At 41.3% G+C, this 21,537-nt stretch overlaps 1 protein-coding gene, 1 long non-coding RNA gene and 1 other non-coding gene across 5 annotated transcripts in view; 1 reads left to right on the forward strand and 2 right to left on the reverse strand.

The window, feature by feature from the left end:
- SETDB1 (SET domain bifurcated histone lysine methyltransferase 1) overlaps positions 1-1,165 on the reverse strand; it is a 30,783-nt gene extending 29,618 nt beyond the window's left edge. For 2 of the 3 annotated variants that reach the window (XM_032397051.1, XM_032397049.1), the window contains exon 1: positions 842-1,016. The gene's annotated coding sequence lies outside the window, so the exon portion shown is untranslated. Of the gene's footprint in view, positions 1-841; positions 1,017-1,038 lie in introns of those variants that run through there. The other variant, XM_032397050.1, reaches the window with a different exon arrangement.
- A 9,883-nt stretch (positions 1,166-11,048) lies between these two features.
- Positions 11,049-20,633, reverse strand: LOC116627276. Its single transcript, XR_004298466.1, has 2 exons — positions 20,474-20,633; positions 11,049-11,461 (listed from the first exon to the last, which is right to left on the reverse strand). It is a non-coding gene; the product is annotated as an uncharacterized LOC116627276 (long non-coding RNA).
- On the forward strand, positions 17,481-17,583 carry LOC116627381. The gene has a single exon (XR_004298483.1). It is a non-coding gene; the product is annotated as a U6 spliceosomal RNA (small nuclear RNA).
- Positions 20,634-21,537: the final 904 nt, after the last annotated feature.

Consider the following 21,537-nt stretch of genomic DNA (forward strand, 5'->3'; position numbering starts at 1 on the left):
CACCACCAAATTTCAGTATCCTAACAAAACTCATTCCTACACTACTGCTTGTTATTCAAATACAGTTAAGTTTGATTCTATGTTCTCTCTCTCCATTCTCCTGTATCTGACGCTAAGATTTTGTAGCATTCTTATCTCATCCTATAGACTATGGGCCTAAGATTTAAAAGTTTGAGGGTATGGAGAACATATATTATGCAACAGGGAGCTACCGAAAATAATGTTTTAGGAAACGGAAGAGAACCAATTTGCTGAGGAAGGTATTTCTGTGACCTGTGTTCCTTAATTCACTAAAGAGGGAAATCTTTGTTTGCATGCTATGCCAGTTTGAACACTTATCTCCACCTGGAGGGAAGCGATTGGTCTATAACTCACTAACTCGTTGTTTCCTCTTTAACTACTTGTTCCCCTTACATTACTTTGCTTCCAAGTGGAAATTTACTTTTTAAAGTCTATTAACACTTAAGCATTCAAAAGCAAAGAGGTTTCCCAAAAGTAAAAGGAAATTAAAGCAATCTGGGAATAAAATGTGGTTACCTAAAAAGTACAATTCAAATAACCCATACATTGGTGTTAACTGCTTTTTTGATCAAACGGTTAAAGCAAAACTGATGCCAGAATGCCGTGCGACCCCAGGGCCAGTTCTCACCGCCTCCATTTTTCCTTTGCCCGCACACCGCCCCACCCCCGCGCTACCCTTTTTGGGGTGCGTCCCACCCACCCCGCAAACCCAGCTCAACCCCGCCCCCGCTCGCCTCCCGGAGAAGACTTCCTTCCCACCCTCGCCCAACCTCCTCCCACAAACAAAACATTCCAGACAGGCCCCCTGGTCTCCAAATACCTCAATTAACAGTATTTCCCACACCTCCCTGCTTCCAGCTACAACAGTTCTTTTCCACCAGCCAGACCCCAGACTCGAGACTCAGGGGTCGGCCTCGATGGGGTAGAACGAAACCGTAAGGGAAAGGGAGCAGGGGGAGGGGAAGAAGCGTGAGGGAGGGAGGGAAAGGGAAGCGAAAGAGACGCCCGGAAGCAAACCTCAGGTGCCGTTCCGGTCGCCACAACGGTGGCCTGACGGGGTCAAACCCAAGGCCCCTGAGCGCCCCTGCAAGGCCAGGCAAACTCAGGCAAGTACGCATGCGTCAAAGCACAGCCGTCCAGGGCACACGTGGGAGACAAATGGCCGGGTAAAGTAGGCGTGGCCTGGAGTATATTGCAGAAGCTCCGCCTTTTCCGCCAACCCCAACTAATGGCAGCAATGTTAAGTTTATCGTGTAAAGACTCAGTAGCCAAACACTTAGGTTTAGATTTTTTTTTCCTCACCCAGTTTTGGTTTTATTGCAGAAGTGGTACAAATTGTAACAAGTGGAGGAATATCAAGATGTAATAGGAAAAACGTGGTAATATCCTCTCCTCCCTCCATCACGTATTACTCCTGCTCCTTTGAGGTAAAATAGCTTAGTTTTCTAGGTTTGTATGTACAAGGTCATGCATGTGGGTTTTTTTTTTTAAAGAATATTTATTTATTTATCTGACACAGAGAGAGACAGAGCACAAGCAGGGGGAGCAGCAGAGGGAGAGAGAGAAGCAGGTTCTCTGCTGAGCAGGGAGCCCAATGCAGGGCTCGATTCCAGGACCTCGAGATCATGACCTGAGCGGAAGGCAGACGCTTAACCAACTGAGCTACCCAGGCGCCCTGTGAATGTGGATTTTTTTTTAAAGGTTTTATTTTTAAGTAATCTTTATACCCAGTGTGGAGCTTGAACTCACAACCCTGAAATCAAGTGTTGCATGCTCTGCCAGCTGAGCCAGGCAGACACCCCTGAATGTGGATTTTGTTTTGTTTTTCTTTTATTTCACACGTGGACATCCCTTGAAGACAATAAAAACTGTAACATTTGTCTTTTTGACAATTGCATAATACTTAATAGTATGGTTAAATCATATTTAGAAAGATGTTCTCAGTTTTTAGCTACTACAAATAGTACAACAATAAACATTAACATCCTTTTGAAGTAGTACTTTTATTTCTGTGGAAGAGATTCCCCAGAATGGAATCTGAATAAAAGGTATATATATACACACATGCATATATATGTATGTATATATAGGTATATATGTACTCTTTTTTTCCCACTTTAATAGAATCTTCTGTCAAATTACTATACAAAAAGTTTGAAACAATTTTTGCTCCCACTAGCAAATCTCTGAAAGTATGTTTCCCCCCACCCTCATTAAGATTGGATGTTAACTATTTAATTTTTAAGCATTTGATAGGTCTTAAAATAATAGCTGCATCAGGATAGACTAAGTTGTGCTGTGGAAACAAACAATTCCAAAAGCTTAAAACAAAAACCATGCATTTCTTGCTCATGCTGCATAATCATCTCTAGTTGACATTGGAGCTCTGCTAGGATATCTACTCAGGAACCCAGGCTGATGAGTAAGTCAGGCCAGAAGGAGACCACTAACGGTCTCATATTGGCAGTTAAAGTGATTCAGGACACTTTCATTAACAACTCATTGTTCTGACTGAGTCATAAGGCCCTACCCAAACACAAGGGGGCTGGAAAGTACAATCATGTCTCATATCTGGAAGGAGAGAGAACCAGTTGTATTTGATGAACCAGCAGTATTGACTACTACATTATTTTGTTATTGCTTTAATTTGTTCAGCTATCTTTACACTAACCGCACCTAACTTCATTTAAAAGGTATAAACCAGAACCTTCTGTGTAAGACTGGAAACAGGTTCGGGCAGCCTTGAAATCCTCTCCTTGTAACCACACTTTATCTTTGCTCATTTCACCTGTCCACCGGTGTCCTGTAAGTCCCTATTTCCAACTGTTAAGACACTAGGAATTGAGGTACAGAGAAATGAAAGTGTCCTCTAGATATTTCAAATTCAGCATGTTCCTAACTCATCTTATGATATTATTTTCTAATGTGAGCTAGAAATTTTAGACTACTCCTCCCTGTAAAACACACATGCACACACATACCATATTTATTGAATGTTTGCTTCATACTAGGCACTGTTCTAAGCACTTTACAATTATTAATTTATTTAATCCTCACAATAGTCCTATAAGGTAGGAACTGTTATTGTCTCTTTTTTATGAATGAAAAAACCGAGACACACAATTACATTAAGTGTCAGAGCCAGGCAGTTTGGCCCTAGAGCTTGTGGTCTTTTTTTTTTTCTTTTTTTTAAGATTTTGTTTATTTATTTGACAGAGAGTGAGAGCAGGAACACAAGCAGGGGGAGTGGGAGAGGGAGAAGCAGGCTTCCCACCAAGCGGGGAGCCCAACATGGGACTCGATCCCAGGACCCCAGGATCACGACCTGAGCTGAAGGCAGACGCTTAACGACTGAGCCATCCAGGCACCCTAGAACTTGTGGTCTTTTTTTTTATTAAAGATTTTATTTATTTATTTGACAGAGAGAGACACAGCGAGAGAGGGAACACAAGCAAGGGGAGTGGGACGGGGAGAAGCAGGCTTCCCGCGGAGCAGGGAGCCCAATGCGGGGCTCGATCCCAGGACCCTGGGATCATGACCTGAGCTGAAGGCAGACACTTAACGACTGAGCTACCCAGGTGCCCCTAAAACTATGTTTTCTTTATGTCTATAAAATAAAGTTCAAACTTCACAGTATAGAGTTTGAGGCTCTTCAAAATTTGGTCCTGACTTAGCTCTCTGGCCATGTTTCCCATTTTCCCCTTCACACCCCTGGTTAAGTGCTATTTCCCCAACGTGTTTACACATTTCACTTTTACACTTATACCTTCGTTCATTGTGGTGATCTCCTGGAATGCCCCGTCTCTTCCTGTCTGCTGTAATATGAATTCTCTAAGGTCCAATTCAAATGTCTCTGTGAAGTTTTCATAGACCAGTGGTTGTCAAACTTTATCATGTATCAGAATCACCTGGAGGGCTTGTTAAAATACAGATTGCCACCCTCACCCCACCTTGGAGTAGATTTGGGTGGAGTCTGAGAATCTGCATGTCTAACATTTTACCAGAAATGCCTATGCTACTGGTAGGGGGACCAGAATTTAAGAAACACTGTCTTACCATATGATTTCACTTATATGTGCAATCTAAAAATCAAACGAAGAATAGAAACAGACTTATAAGTACAGAGAACAAACTGGTGGGGAGGGACTGGGGGGCTATGGGCAAAACAGGTGAAGGGGATTTAGAAGTACGATCTTCACAACATGCCTGACTGGCTCAGTTGGACGAGCACGTGACTCTTCATCTCAGGGTTGTGAGTTTGGGCCCCCATATTGGGTGTAGAGATGACTTAAATAAGTAAACTAAAAAAAAAAAAAAAGAGGTATGAACTTCTGATTATAAAATAAATAAGTCATGGGCATGAAAAGTACAGTATGGGGAATATAGTTAATAATATTGCAATAACTTTGTATCATGACAGATGGTAACTACACTTATCATGGTGAGCATTTTGTGATGTATAGAATTGTGAAATCACTATGTTGTACATCTGGAACTAATATAAAATTGTATGTCAATTATACATCAATTAAAGAAATCACTCACTAGCCTATCCTAGACTGTCCTAGACTATCACTCACACTCTGCAGAACTAACTCCTGTCTGTGTGCTTCCATTATCTTAGTTCCTTCCACTTGTGAGTTATCTCTGTATGTCTCTGTCTCCTTTGCTGGTCTGTGATCAACTTAAAGCTGAGGACCTTTCTAGATCGTCTTTGTTTCCCTTAGCACCTGACATATTGCCCTGTACATGTGGTGTTCTGTAATGTGTGATGAATGAAGGGAAATCTGTTCTGCCCTGATTATGTTTCTGTTAGAGTCTTTCAGCTTTCTGATGTATGTGCGATGTATGGGGGGAGTGGAGGTGGAAATAAGTAATGGACAATGTTGAAAAGAAACAGGAGCTATTTAGGGCAGCATATCCAGTCTGATTTCTTCAATGCCCTGAGAAGTCTGGTAGAAATCAGCAGTGGGACTCAGGAAGTATCTTCTAAGACACTTGCTACTCAACATGCAGTCAAAGAGCTTCTTTGAGATTCTGAATCTCTGACCCCACTTGGAATGTACTAAATCAGAATCCGAATCTTAGTAAGGTTTCCAGGTAATGTGTTTGCTTGCTAAAATTTGAGAAAGGCAAGTTTGAGTTCTGTAATCCTTTCCAGGACAGGGCCTCAATATTTGGGGAAACAAGCTCTGGGTTGTTTTTTTTTTTAAGATTATTTATTTATTTATTTGAGAGAGAGAGAGAGAGAGAGAGAGCGACAGCGAGAGCACAAGCAGGGGGAGTGGCAGAGGGAGAGGGAGAAGCCGGCTCCCAGATGAGCAGGAAGCCCAATGTGGGCTCAATGCGGGGCTCCATCCCAGGATCCTGAGATCACGACCTGAGCCAAAGGTAGGCACTTAATGGACTGAACCACCCAGGCGCCCCTCTGGCTTTGTTTTTATTAAGGTCTGAAGACTGTCAGAAATGATCAGGCCCTGGGGCGCCTGGGTGGCTCAGTTGGTTAAGCGGCTGCCTTTGGCTCAGGTCATGATCCTGGAGTCCCGGGATCGAGTCCCGCATCGGGCTCCCTGCTCAGTGGGGAGTCTGCTTCTCCCTCTGACCCTTCCCTCTCTCATGCTCTCTGTCTCATTCTCTCTCTCAAATAAATAAATAAAATCTTTAAAAAAAAGAAATGATCAGGCCCTGATATAAATGACTCATATTATTAAAATGTACAAGTTATTGAAGTAGATAGCTTATTGCCAGTTGAATAATATAAAGTAATAAATAACTGATATGTCACTTGGGCTACTCACATTGGTGTGCTCAGCACAGTCATTCCTGTAATCCATTGTGATACATTGAAAAACAACAACCATGTGCTACTTAATACTTGACCATGAGAAGGGGCGCCTGGGTGGCTCAGTCGTTAAGCGTCTGCCTTCAGCTCAGGTCATGATCCCAGGGTCCTGGGATGGAGCCCCGCATCAGGCTCCCTGCTTCATGGGAAGCCTGCTTCTCCCTCTCCCACTCCTCTTGCTTGTGTTCCCTCTCTTGCTGTGTCTCTCTCTGTCAAATAAATAAATAAAATCTTTAAAAAAAAAAAACTTGACCATGAGAAGTCATAGCAGAGGGGTCAAAACCTTGGAATGCCAAATGATCCTTTCCCTGCAGACAGACTTAAGGGAAATTAAATCATAATCTAAACATTGTTGAGTGATCTCAGAATTAAAATGAAAGAATATGGGGATTAAAAATTCAAAGGGTTTTAGGCATCAGGAAAGTAAAGGAGCCAAATGGGGTGGGTGAGAACTGTGGTCACCTGAGAAATACATATCTCACCCTTAGTTCCAGCTAGTTTTTGCCCTATGTGATAGATACAATTTTTCTGGATTACCAATTTTTCAAATGAGGTTAAAAATCTATATTTTTAAATATGCAACCTTCTGAGTTTTGAATATTGACAATTTTAAAATGTAGTACACTCTGCAATACTTTTTAATTTTTTAATTTTTTTTGAAGATTTTATTTATTTGTTTGACAGAGAGAGACACAGCAAGAGAGGGAACACAAGCAGAAGGCAGAGGGAAAGGGAGCAGCAGAATCCCCACTGAGCAGGGAGCCCGATGTGGGGCTCGATCCCAGGATCTTGGGATCATGACCTGAGCCGAAGGCAGATGCTTAACAACTGAGCCACCCAGGCGCCCCTCTGCAATACTTTTAAAATCAGCAATTCTACTTCTAGGAATTAAACTACATACCTTTGAAATTGCATTCATTTGAATATGCATACCTTTGATACGAGGTAAGTGCTAAATTACCATCTGTAACTTTGTATGAAATAGCAAAATATTTAGAAACAATACACATTTCCATCAGCAGGTGTTGGTTAAACATATTATAGCATACCCAAACAATGGAATACTCTTCAACTATGTTTTTTTAAAAAGGAAGCTCTTTCAGCATTGATACAGAGTGATCTTTAAGAAACATTATTAAGGGGCACCTGGGTGGCTCAGTCAGTTAAGCATCTGCCTTCAGCTCAGGTCATGATCCCAGGTTCCTGGGATCGAGCCCTGTGACGAGCCCTGCAAGGAACCCCGCGTCGGGCTTCCCACTCAGCGGGGAGCCTGCTTCTCCTCTCCCTCTGCCTCTGCTCTGCCTACTTGGGCTCTCTCTCTCTCAAATAAATAAAATCTTAAAAAAAAAAAAAAAAGAAACATTATTAAATGAGAAGAGCAGCTGTAGAACATGATATATAGCTGCTGTTATTTGTCTAAATAATACATTTTTAAACTTTTTTTCCTCGGGGCACCTGGGTGGCTCAGTCCGTTAAGTGTTGTGATCTCAGGGTCCTGGGATCTGCTCCCAGCTCAGCGGGGAGTCAGCTTGTCTTCCTCTCTCTGCCCTTCCCCTTGCTCGTGCTCTCTCTTTTTCACTCTCTCTCAAATAAATAAATAAAATCTTTAAAAAAACATTTTTTTCTTACATATATATAAAAGATCACTGGAAGGGTACATATGAGACTCATACTGGGTGTCTGAGAAGAGGGCAAATGGAAAGTGGCAGACAAGAATCTATAAGGAGTAAGGGTTTTCACAGTACACTCACTGTCTTATAACTTTTGAATTTTGAAACATGAAAATGGATAGTTCATTCAAAATTATTACATTAAAAATTAAAAGAAAAGGAACATTCCTGGAAAGATACACATTCATACATGTAAAAACAAGCTACCTTAATAGCAGTTACCTCCGGATAGAAGGATTGGGAAACATGACAGCATCTAGGAACTTTCTGCATTTTTACCCTTCAGTAATGTTTTTTTTTGTTTGTTTTGTTTTTGTTTTTTTTTAAAGATTTTATTTACTCATTTGAGACAGAGAGAGAGAGCACGAGCAGGGTGAAGGGCAGAGAGAGAAGCAGACTCCCCGCTGAGCAGGGAGCCCGATGTGGGGCTCTATGCCGGGACTTGGTGATCATGATCTGAGCTAAGGCAGATGCTTAATTGACTGAGTCACCCAGGCGCCCCAGCGCTTCAGTAATGTTTGAGAAATTTTTTTACTGTGTGCATTTATATTTTTATAATAATAATAATTTTAAAACATTGACTCAAAAAACACATACACACACGGACACACACTTTGTAGATTTCAAACACTGGAAAGTGTCTGGCCAATAAAATTTCCCAGACTGATTGGATCTGTAAGCTGTCAGTTTAAGGTGAGTGAAAGGAATGTTTAAGGACATCAGATTAACAGAAATAATATGAGCAATAAAACCAGAGAGACCCCCCCAAACAAAAACAAAAACAAAAACAAAAAACAAAATAGAGAGACCCAAGGTATGTGGATTACAACTCCCTGAATCTACACACCAAGGACTATCTAACTACCGAGAATGGAAATACTCTACTGACCAATGGCTAAGCTGCCCTCTCCCCTGAACAGCATGCACATTGGCCGCATGAGTTTGCCTTGGGTCGTTCCTCCTTTTTTTTCTTCCACAGATAATCCACTTCTTCTGACTGATGCATTTTTTTCTTAGATAGGTTACTGTAGAAAGTCAAACCTGTGGGTGCCTGGGTGGCTCAGTTGGTTAAGTGACTGCCTTCGGCTCAGGTCATGATCCTGGAGTCCAGGGATCAAGTCCCGCATCAGGTTCCCTGCTCAGCAGGGAGTCTGCTTCTCCCTCTGACCCTCCCCCGTCTCATGTGCTCTCTCTCATTCTCTCTCTCAAATAAATAAATAAAATCTTAAAAAAAAAAAAGAGAAAGTCAAACCTGTGACTCTCTAGTGGCTGCATACTGATGCTCTCATTAATCATGTGTTTGCTTGCATTTTATTTTAGGAGGTAGGGGGAAGGTGAGTTCTCCCTATCTGAGTTCCTGGAGGGAATACATGGGAGTCTTCCAGTACAGACATCAATCTTAATCTGCTTTCCTCTGACCCTGACCTGCACCTTGTCCTGAATTTCTTTTTATCAAAACAGTGTACAAATCATCTCTCTCCCTCTCTCTTGCTCTCTTCCTTTCCTTAGTTTAACCAATATAACACCAGAACAGAGTTCTGGTGAAGGCAAAATCTGGTACCCCATTGCAAAGCTTTTGTTCCCCTGCCTCCATTTTCAAATAACCCTGGGGACTTACTCAGGCCAAAGAGGGGGCAGTCCTGTTTCCAGGAGTCAGAAACAGAGACAATTATCAAGTCTCTGCTAACAATGCATGGATAGGTTTATGTCTCCATACCATTTGGTATTGCTGTTAAAGCCTGGTTCAGCATGGTCCATGAAAATGTGTGTCCTCTGATATGACTGCATGCTGGTCCAAGTCCCTGCACAAGCACAAGTGATGCCCCACACTTAGATTCCAAGGTTATGGCTCTTTTAGTTCACGTCCACATGCTAGGTCACTGTTGCCCGGAACATTTGACCAGCATGGCTGAGCCTGAGAGCTTTTACAATCACTATCCCTATCACTTGCTGTGCCAGACTCAATCCTCTTCAGCCAAACCTGTGTTGGGCCTTGGTCAGTGGCCTAGCTGCCTTCTTTCCTTCCAGTGAATTCTCTTATGGACTTTCCTGCCAGTCGGCCATAGTCTACTCTACCAAATTTCCCTAACTTCAGACTTTGGAGAGAACAGATTATGATTTCCTTTCCTTTTCTCTTAAACGATCCCTGGGATGATGATGTTAACCACTACCATCATCACTGTGTATTATATATGAGTTTTCCGTGATTGCCATAATGAATTACCACAGACTCATTGGCTTAAAACAACAGAAATTTATTCCCTTACAGTTCCAGAGGCTAGCAATCTAAAATCAAGGTGTTGGCGGGGCTGAGCTCCCTCCAAAGGCTCTGAGGAGAATTTTTCCTTGCTTCCTCCAGCGTCTGGTGGTTCCAGCCAAGGGTCCTTTAGTTTGTGGTTGCATGACTCCAATCTCTGCCTCTGTCTTCACATGGCCTTTTCCTGTCTCTCTGTATCTTCTCTACTGTCTTTTATAAAAGACATTTGTCATTGGACTTAGGGCTCACCCAGATAATCCAGGATGACTTTATCTTGAGATCCTTCTTATATCTGTAAAGATCCTTTTACCAAGTAAGGTCACATTCATACGTTTCAAGGGTGAGGACATGGACGTATCTTTTGGAGGGCCCCTTTTCAATCTACTAGATGTTATTTTACAAAGGAATTGTGCAGTGAAAAAGATTGAGGGATTCACTAAAGGCAAATGACTCCCCCTCTATCACAGAGCTCTGCCCACTTGAGAATGACAGCAGATTTTACAAAACTACATACACTGAAAGGGTCCTGTTAGGGACGCCTGGGTGGATCAGTTGGTTGGGCCTCGGACTCTTGGTTTTGGCTGGGGTCATGATCTCAGGGTTATGGAATTGAGCCCCTTGTGGAGCCTGAGCCCAGAGGGGGTCTCTGCGCTCAGCACAAAGTCTGCTTGGGATTCTTTCTCTCTCCCCTTCTGCTCCCCCTCACCCAGCTCTCTCTCAAATAAAGGAGTAAATTAAAAAAAAATTTTTTTTAAAAAAGGTCCTGTTAGGGGGCGCCTGGGTGGCTCAGTCGTTAAGTGTCTGCCTTCGGCTCAGGTCATGATCCCAGGGTCCTGGGATCGAGCCCCACATCGGGCTCCCTGCTCTGCGGGGAGCCTGCTTCTCCCTCTCCCGCTGCCCCCACTTTGTTCCCTCTCTCGCTGTGTCTCTCTCTGTCAAATAAATAAATAAAATCTTAAAAAAAAAAAAAAAGGTCCTGTTAGACTCTTATCATAGGACAATTGGTTCCTGCTGGCCTTATATTTGCACAACTTAAAGGGATCTCCTAAGACTGCTTCTAAGAGTTCTAGCTTTAGGTGGGCCTCACCAAGCATCATTATATTACATTACATCATACAGTTATGTCCAACTATCTTACCTTAAGGACATTTGATACTGGAGAATTGAAACCCATGGCCTTATTTTAATCAATGAGTTCTACCTGTCTCGGTCCCATTTTGTAACCATTTCCCTGAGTAGGAACAATATAAACTGGCTCGTGTTTCATCCTTTTTATTATTCTCAACTCACCCTCATGTGCCTATGTGGAATGCAAGAATGAGAAGGCTGACACATAGAGAGGTGAAATAATATAAAGCGTGGGTCATAAGTATCTGTATAGAAGATTTCAAACCTCCTCTGAGGGGGAGTCTATCAGGCTTTCTCATAGTTCAGCTCAGAGATGGTTCTGTGATTGGGTAGCTGGCCTCATAGGGATTCTTCACCAACTTGGCACAGCGAAAAATCATCACAATTAGGAACAGAAACAGAAGAACAACAAAGACAATGGCAAAGCCTTTGTCTGCGTCAACACCGCTGGACAGGCTTGAATCATCCATGGGAACACACGCCTCTTTACCCTTGTTCAGCTGTAGCTAGCTCCTCAGGTATGTCTTCAGGTTTGTCATGTTCCTAGACAAAAGAGGATAAGACAAGTTTATTGGTTTTTATGTGAATGTGTGTGTTTTCTTAATAACATTATGTCAAAACCAAAGAAGGTTTAGAAAAACAAAAACAGAACAGCAAGATTTATTTAAGAAGCACTATGAAACTGGTAAAGTTAGTATGGGTGACTTTCAAAATATATACACACATAAAGCATAAAATTGCTGGAAAATTACTCCAAAGCAAAACATGAGCAAACATGTTTAACTCAGAAATCAACTGGGGCTTCCTGGCCCTGTAAGATCCAGGTACAACTGCCTTAAACATCCCAATTCTGTATTAAGTCCAAATCCCTCTCTATGATTTTTTCAAATTCTGAGTACTTATTGTAAATAATTTGTTCTGGAGTCTTAACATAAAGACTATGTAAACATAAAATTATTTTTATTTTTTCTAATCACTACGTTTAACTGTGCTATCATTCCCATCTCTTAATGAAAAATCAAGTATAGCTCAGAAAGGATCGATTTTGGTTATTAAAACTTAGTTCACCAAAACAACACTGAAAAGAACAAAATTAGAGTACTCCCACTTCCCAACTTCAAAACTCACTACAAATTTACAGTTATTAAGACAGTGTGGCACTAGCATAAGGATAGGCATATGGATTAGTGAAATAGAATTAGGAGTCTAGAAATAAACTCATATACCTACTGTCAATTGATTTTTTTTTAAAGATTTTATTTATTTATTTGCCAGAGAGAGAGCGCGGGAGAAAGAGCAAGAGTACAAGCAGGGGGAGAAGCAGGCTCCCTGCTAAGCAAGGAACCCAATGTGGGACTCAATCCCAGAACCCTGGGATCATGACCTGAGCCGAAGGCAGATGCTTAACGGATTGAGCCACCCAGATGCCCCGGCAACCTAGTTTTTTGCCTGCCACTCACTCTCTCCCTTGTACTTTTTGACCCAGTAATGCTGGACTTCTCACAATTCTATGAGTTTTGCATGATCCTCCTTTGTGTCTGAGCCTTTTCATTAACATTCTCTATTTATTATTTCCCATCTTCTATATTCAACTTTTAGGCTTTAGCTTAAAAGTTAATTTCTCAGGGAGATATTCCAGTAACATTCACTATACTTTACTACAATTACTTCAGTCTGTCTTCTCTGGTAATATAGTAATCTGACATGAGAGTAGAGACCGTATCTAATTTGTTCGTTTTTTTATCCTAAAAGTTTGGGTTATATTGGCTGTTCAATAACTATATGTTCAATGAATGGATGTAGCACTACACTTTGCTAAAGTGGGCATGTAAAAAATGTTTGCTGAATGAATGGAATGACTTTGAGAATGTGGCATTTGAATTAAGACAGAAGCCTATTGGTGATCTAAAAGAAAGTAGTGTCAGCAAAGTGGCAAAGAAGGACTCCAGACTTTAGTGGATTAAACAGGAAAGGGCAGTAAGGAAATGAAGACACTAAGGTTTTAAATAATTTATAAGGAGTTCAAGTAGGAAAGAAAGAAGAGAAGTCGAATAGCAGTTAAAAGCCTACTACAGAATCTAGCAAAGGATTCCTTTTTTTAAAAACTTTTTAAAAAAGATTTTATTTATTGGGCACCTGGGTGGCTCAGTCGTTAGGCGTCTACCTTCGGCTCAGGCCATGGTCCCAGGGTCCTGGGATCGAGCCCCGCATCGGGCTCCCCACTCCGCGGGAAGCCTGCTTCTCCCTCTCCCACTCCCCCTGCTTGTGTTGCCTCTCTCACTGTGTCTCTCTCTGTCAAATAAATAAAATCTTAAAAAAAAAAAGATTTTATTTATTTATTTGTCAGAGAGACAGAGAGAGCACAAGCAGGGGGAGCTGCAAGCAGAGGGAGAAGCAGGCTCCCCACTGAGCAAGGAGCCCAATGTGGGACTCAATCCCAGGACCCTGGAATCCTGACATGAGCTGAAGGCAGCCGCTTAACCAACTGAGCCACCCAGGCATCCCAAGGATTCCTTCTCAAAGGCAGAATGAAAAGGTATCAGGTAGGATGCATTTGGTTGCAAGTAACAGAAAAGTCCACTTAAGTGATAGTAAACAATATGTGGAATTTATTAACTTAGGAGGCTGAAGTCCAGAATAAGGCTAACTTTAGGTATCATTGGATCCAGAGATTGAAGGTGTTATCAGGGTTCTGACTTTCTATGTCTATGATTTTTCGCAGTCCCACCTGTCTTCTACGCTGATTTTCTACACAGGCCGACTTCCCTATGGTAGCAAGAATGGCTCCAACAAATCCAGACCTCTCATATCCCCTCTTCACAGTCTCTCCTCCCCAATTCCAGAGGAAGAAAGAATACGTTTCTATTTGTCAAGATTCTTGTTTGCAAGCAACAGAAACAATCTCCCTTTTCTTGATGAAAAATTCACCCTAAGTGAAAAGGCAGTCTGGGTTCCTGGGTCTGGCAGGGGTCTGAGCTGAGGAAGGATTCTGCTAATACTGTGTCTGTGAGGCAGTGTTGTTTGACCCACCTCCCCGGGGCTCACTGAAACCTGAGTCCCAAGGGAGACAATAAATACTCCTTTATAGTTGCTGTTGTCATTTTATTTTACCTACATACTTGTGTGATTTGGGAAATGGAGATTACAAAGAGCTCTTCTTTTAATATTATTTGAACTCTATCAACTTTAAATTTAATTTGGATGCACCATTTACCATTTAATAAGTACAATACAAAAACTAGGTCCTATAGGCATAACACGATACATAAGGTCTGGTCTCTGACTTTAGGAAGCTTATAGTCTGGTATGGGAGATAAGACATAGCCACATAACTATGACATAGGTATAAAGTGGTTAGGTTTCAAAACAGAAAGTAGTGGATCTCTCTGAAATCGTCTGCCCCACGCTTCCTCTCCTGTCCATCCATATGGCTACTGTGGAAGCTGCCATATTCTGACATGGCCCCACCATGCTGGCTGCCACAGTTCAATGGTCTGGGGTAGGCAGAAGTTAGGCTGAAGCTCTTCTCTTGAATTTTTGTAACTGGAATGGGACATACTAGGTGTTTAATACGTACTTGATGATAACTGTGTTGTAATGAGAAAACCAATTTCATTGCAATTTTAATACCCGCTTCTGGCTTTATCCATCTGTACATCTCAGATGCCACTTTCTGGATATATTTCTTTTTTTTTTTTTAAAGATTTTATTTATTTATTTGTTAGAGAGAGAGAGGCACAAGCAGGGGGAGCGGCAGGCAGAGGGAGAAGCAGGCTTCCCACTGAGCAGGGAGCCCAATGCAGGACTTGATCCCAGGACCCTGGGATCATGACCTGAGCCGAAGGCAGAGGCTTAAGGACTGAGCCACCCAGGCGCCCCTGGATATATCTCTTTAATATCTCATTATTGATGCCAGCACATATCTTCCCTTTATTCATTACTACACTTTCTCAAAAAGATCTTATTATTTTATCCTGGCACCTACATATCTCACTAGTCCCCTTACAGCCTGAATATTTCATTGATTTTTCAACTTCTTTTAATTATTGCATTTCAAGTGACTTGCATCTTTATTTGATTTTCTTTCATTTATTCTCTTATCACAGGTTTCTAGGTATGATTTTATACCATGTAAACTGTCTTGATTTTATATTAAGTTGCAGAGAAAAATAAACAAAAATATGTACTTCCTGAATGAAAACAAATAATCCCATAGCAATCTGCTGGTAAAAGTGGAGAAGGAACCCAAAGGGAAGACTCAAGGAAGGTTTTACTGAAGAGGCAAATACATGAACTGAACTGCGGCCTGAGAATGAGTGGAGTTTACCAGGCAGATAAAAGCAAGAAGGAGGAGAAGCTGGAGAAGATATTTCAAGTACAAACACAAGGGCTTCAGGGAGGACAGTATAGTATGTTTGAGAAACAGTAAGTGTTCGGTAAGTATTGAGAATGTATTCTATCGGAGAACAGGCAGGAGCCATGGCCTAGGCCAGTTCATCAGGGTCCTTATATGGTACATTAAAGACTCTGGACTCAACTTTGCAATCAGTGGGGAGCCACTGGAAAGCTTTTAAACATGGAAATTATACCATTAGATATTTGTGTTAGAAATATCAGACTGGCAGGAGTGTGGAGGATGCACGAGACAACAACTAACCTGATATTCTTCTGTAAATATGAGCTTTGAAGGGATTTAGGACAGCTTCCCCCCCCCCCCCCAGCCCCGCCAATGTGTCACTCTGGCAAGTGGATCATTCAGAGCTGAAGGCACTTGAGATCCTGTGGGCTCAAGAGAAACCTTTGTCTCTCTCTTAACCACACAGAAAAATCTAAATTGGGGGTCTTTCCCCAAATAAGGGTCATCTGCTCTTCATACTACCCTCTGAAGTGCATTCCTTTCCTCTGAAATCCCAGACCCCTACCCCCTTCTCTTTAGTTCAGAATGAGATAAATATCTCATCTTGCCTGCCTTTGGAATTTCCATGTCTATGGGGAGTCTCCTACATACATCTATTAAATTTGATTTTCTCTTGTTAATCTGTCTCATGTCAATTTGATTCTTAATCCAGCTAGAAGGACCTTCGAGGGGACAGGATTTCTTGCTCCCCAGCAGCTTCTAGGGGGCAAAAATATAAATGTTTTGATTTTTTAAACTTCTCACAGCATAGATTAACATAGTGCTTGCACTCAGTAGGAAATGTTTGTTGATGTGGAAACCAGTGTCAGAAGGAACACTCTGCTTCTCGTGGGTGTAGAGAATGGACAGTATGACCCTTGTCTGATGAATAAACTCAGATGGGGTAGTATTAGTCATAGAAATCTTTCTAAAAGTGATGGCTGAGCTCAATCTGGAATAAAGAAAGAACACTTAAATGAAGGAAGAGTGATGGAGTCAAAGAAGCATGAGAACTTTTGGGGAAATACTGCTTAATTCAGTATGGTAGAGCTCACAGTGCATGAAAGTGAAAGGTATAAAATCATAGAATCTCATAGTTGGAAGGAACCCTTGAAAGTCATGTTGTGGCATTAGCCTTCTAATCATTCCTGCAAAGTCCCTGCTTTAACTACTTGGGTGAGTTCCTCGGGGGCCTTCAGGGGTCAGAAGTGACTATCTTCCAAGGTGTCTCATTCTTTAAAAGTACTTAGTTTTTCTTTTTTTTTTAATTGAAATATAGTTGACACACAATGTTATTAGTTTTAGGTATACAATGTAGTGATTCAACAATTCTATATGTATGCTATGCTCACCACAATTGTAGCTGCCATCTGTCACCATACAACACTATTATAATACCATTGACTATATTCCCTGTGCTGTTCCTTTTATCCCCATGACTTATTCATTCCATAAGTGGAAGCCTGGACCTCCCACTCCCCTTCACCCATTTTGCCCATCCCCTCACCTCCCTTCCCTCTGGCAACCACCAGTTTATTTTTGTATTTATGGGTCTGTTTCTGCTTTTTGTTTCTTTTGTTTTTTAGATCCCATATGTAAGTGAAATCATATGGTATTTGTCTTTCTCTGACTTATTCACTCTGCATAATATCCTCTAGGTCTATCCATATTGTTGCAAATGGCAAGATTTCATTATTCTTCATGGCTGAGTAATATTTGATTATACGTGTGTGTGTGTGTGTGTGTGTGTGTATACACACAACATCTTCTTTATCCATCCAACACTTGGATTGCTTCCATTCTTGGCTATTGTAAATAATGCTACAATAATAAAAGTAGTTCTTCACATTGAGCCAAATTTGTCTCCTTAGCACTCACTGCTCCACTTTTAACTTAGGACCATATAGGGTAACACATATCTTTTCCTACACAAGATTTTCAGGATGTGAAGATAGCTATCAAGTACTTGTTGACTCATTTCTTCAATCATTTCATAATTTAATCATTTCTCAGGGGATATGATCTTTCTATCATTCTAGTCTTTTTCCATTGAAAAGAATCTAGTGTGTCTACATCCCCTTTAAAACGTGGTGTCCAATATAGAATAGAAGACCCACGTAAACCCAAGATTATTCATCTAGTACTATACTTCTATTGCTTGAGATAAGATCATAATGAGCCTTGTGCTAAAATTGGAATGATACAGAGAAGATTAGCATGGCCCTTGCACAAAGATGACACACAAATTCATGAATCATTCCATATTTTTAACTAACTGGAATTTAAATTAAAACTTGGGAGAAAAAAAATCATAATGAGCTTTGAAATTCAGCATAAAGAATTCGAATTTTAGGGGCATTTGGATGGCTCAGTCGGTTAAGCGTCTGCCTTCAGCTCAGGTCATGATTCTGGAGTCCCAGGATTGAGCCCTGCATTGGGCTCCCTGCTCAGCTGGGAGTCTGCTTCTCCCTCTGCCCCTCACCCCACTCATGCTCTCTCTCTTTCTCTCTCATTCGCTCTCTCTCCCTCAAATAAATAAATAAAATCTTAAAAAAAAAAAGAATTTGGGGTGCCTGGGTGACTCAGTCAGTTAGGCATCTGCCTTCTGCTCTGGTCGTGGTCCCAGGGTCCCGGGATCGAGCCCCATGTCGGGCTCCCTGCTCCGCGGGGAGCCTGCTTCTCCCTCTCCCTCTGCCTGCCACTCCCCCTGCTTGTGCTCTCTGTCAAATAAATAAATAAAATTTTTTTAAAAAAAGGAATTGAGTTTTATTCAAATGGGGGGACATTGAAGGATTTTGAGCAGATAAATGAGAGCAGCGGCCCTATCTTACTGTGCATCCCACTGACTCTAACTGGAATGTAAGCTCTAAGCGTTAGGTCTGTGTCCCATTAGTGACATAGCTTCAGTGCCTAGGCAGGGCTGGCACATTGTAGGTGTTTAGTATACCTACATAAATGAATTAATATCTATATCAGTGCCCGGCATATTAAGCATACACAATTCATGCTTGCTGAAGGAAGGTAAGTCATCAAAGCCATACTTTACGAAGATAACTGGCAACAGTATGTAAGAGATATTGGAGACAGGAAATAGACACCATAGGGCGAAAAACAATTAGAAGGAGTTGCAGCAGTCTTGGTAAGAGGCAACAAAAGTATAAACTAGGATGACATAGTAACAGAAAGGAAGGGATGGATGTGAAAGAGGATTTGACATGATTTATAAATTAAATGGACATATAGTGGGAGGAAGAAGGAAATGATAAAGAAAATCCCGGGGTTTGACTTTGGATGGCTGAAAGAAAAATGTTGCCATTCATAGAACTATTTATTTTAGGAATTGGCAGATATTTTAAGGGACTATGATGAATCCAGTTTGAGTAGGTTGAATTTGAAGGTCCTGGTATGATATGTTCAGGAGGCAGAACATCCTAAACTGAAGTTAAGGTAAAGAAAAGCAAGATCTTTAGAGCTGAGTCACCTAAGTTCAGGGTAGTTGAAATCATGGAAATATATGAGATGGCCAAAGGAGAATTTGAAACAAGGGAATGCCTGCTTTTATGTCGGAGGAAAGAGTTCAATAAACCACAGATGGAATAGGTATAAGTAGGAAAACCTGAAGAGTGTAGAGTCATGAAAATGACCAGATGAGAGAATTTCAAGGAGGGGTATTGCCAACAGCCTCAAATGCGGCAGAGATATGGAAACCTTCAGTATCTGGAAATTGGAAAACATCAAGTCATCTGTGATTCTCCTTCTCCTTATCTAGTTAAATCTGGATTCCTGAACTTTGAATGAAAGGTCTCTCGTTTACTGATTTAAACTTCTCACTCATAGCTGCCAAATTCCAATAAGCTAATTTTGCTACTGTTAGGCTGGTATCTTTCCTCTCTCCACCTCAAAAAGTAAAATACATCCTTACTGAAAAAGGGAAAGAAAAGAATAAGACTGATGTTTTGGTTCCAAGTATGTCATGTTATTTATGCTCTTGGCTCTTATTTTCATATGCAGGGATCAGATCTAGGTTTTATAGATCCTGAAAGTTTACACAAGTTGGAGGTCTCTCTTTCAGAAAAAGAATGCAAGATTTTGAATACAAAATTAGGTAAAAAGTTTTTTAGAATGGAAAAAAAAATCACAAATTATTGGAGCCTTGGATATTCAGTTTCCTTTAGTCTAAGACCTCTTAGGCAAAATCACTTTTCTTGACAGATTCAAGTGACAGATACCATGGTAATTCTAAAATCTGTTTTCCAAAGCGAAGACCTCCCCTAGAATTTTTTTAGTGGTTCTTAAGATTCCTGTTTTGGGGACGCCTGGGTGGCTCAGTTGGTTAGGCGTCTGCCTTCAGCTCAGGTCATGATTCCAGGGTTCTGGGATGGAGCCCTGTGTTGGGCTCCTTGCTCAGCAGGGAGCCTGCTTCTCCCTCTGCCTGCCGCCCTCCCCTCCCCCCCTTATGCTCTCTCTCTTTCTGACAAATACATAAATAAAATCTTTAAAAAAAGGTTCTTGTTTTGTTTGAGATGAACAGGAGTACCGCTTAGGACTAGAATAGGGAAAAAGAGGTGGGGCATGAATCTATTGGTTTATGTAAAATCTGATACTGCTAAAGTAGGAAACAGAATAACAGCATTTATAAATCTGCAGCAGAAGTTAGTTCGCTTTCACTTAACACTTCCCAGAAAGATCAATCCCCTCTTCCTTTCCCGTGTTCCCTTCCCAAATCACTTCATTTTTCCCATCTGTGGCCCTATATTTCTTAAAGACAAATAGACAAAAAACAAAACAGGACAACAACAAAAACCACTTAAAAAGACCCAGCTCTTCTCTCCTGGCCATAAGTTTACTCTAAAGGGAGAGGTGATGGTGAGGAAATAGAAAAATGAAACTCTCTTCCTATAATCCCTAAAATCAAAGACATCCTCTAGGCAATGGGACCAACAGAGGTTTCCCTGGTTTGCCTCAAAACAACACTGTGCCTCTTACTTAAAGTTTCACTTTTCCAGAAAAGCTCTAAGGAAAGAAAAATTCTTTACTTCCCTCAGTCATTTCCCTAAGTACTTCCCAAGCTTGTAGAGAAGTGCTATGAAACTCAGAAGAATTGTTGGTGTTATTCCCATAAAAACTTTACCAGAAAGACAATACGGACAGTTATTTACCTTTTGAGAGAGTGATACCCAAGGCTGGCTGTTGGCAGGGCAGTCTCCTCCTGCTCAAGCACATCTCTTGGCAACCTCTCCCCTTTTTATCAACCCACGCTTACAAAAAGGAAAGTGGTGGTAGCTCTGTCCCTTCCCCACTCCCAGGCTGAACTCAGAAGCTTCATGAATAGTTCAACTAAAACAGGATCAAGTTTCAGACACTCCCATAGTGAGTGAGAAAATGATCCCGCTAGATTAAATTGGAGCCCAGGTCAGGAGAAGAATATTTCCACAGCTCTGCCAGTGCTGGGGCAGCCAAGGTTAATAGCTCAAGTAATACCATGTAAGTGGATCACATGAGTGGTAGAAGATGGGTCAGGAGCCAGCTTTTTGGTCTATGCAATGGTTCTCTGGATTAGTGGCATCATACGGAAAATTGTTAGAAATGCTAATTCTTGGACCTGTATCCCTGCCTTAATGAATCCGAAGCTTTGGAGGTGTCCTTATCTGTGCTTTAACCAGCCCCTCTAGGGGACTGTGATGTATGCTCAAATTTGAGAACTATTTGTCAACAAGATCAGTGAGGTTCTAAAATCTCTTTGCCTCAAAAAGAATTTACTTAGAACATTTGAATCAGAAAAGTCAAAACTATTTCACTTAGTATTAGGTATTATACGTGCTCACATATACCTTGAATGCAAAACTCACTATCATTTCCTCTAAGGTTTTTGTTTTTGTTTTTTTAAAAGATTTTATTTATTTATTTATTTATTTGAGAGACAGAGAGATTGGGAGAGCACAGAGGGAGAGTGAGAAGAAGCAGCAGACTCCCCACTGAGCAGGGAGCCCAAGAAGGGCTCGATCCCAGGACCCCGAGATCATGACCCCAGCTGAAGGCAGACGCTTAACCTACTGAGCCACCCAGGTGCCCCTCCTCTAAGGTTTTATGTGATTAAAAAAAAAAAATTCTGTAGGACATATGCGTGTCCGTGTGTGCACACACCCTTTTCTGTCTGTATGTACATGTGCTTTATAAATATACAGAATATATTTTTTTAAAGATTTTATTTATTTGACAGAGA

Source organism: Phoca vitulina, unplaced genomic scaffold, assembly GCF_004348235.1.
Source record: "Phoca vitulina isolate PV1807 unplaced genomic scaffold, GSC_HSeal_1.0 scaffold96, whole genome shotgun sequence".
Lineage (NCBI taxonomy): Eukaryota > Metazoa > Chordata > Mammalia > Carnivora > Phocidae > Phoca > Phoca vitulina.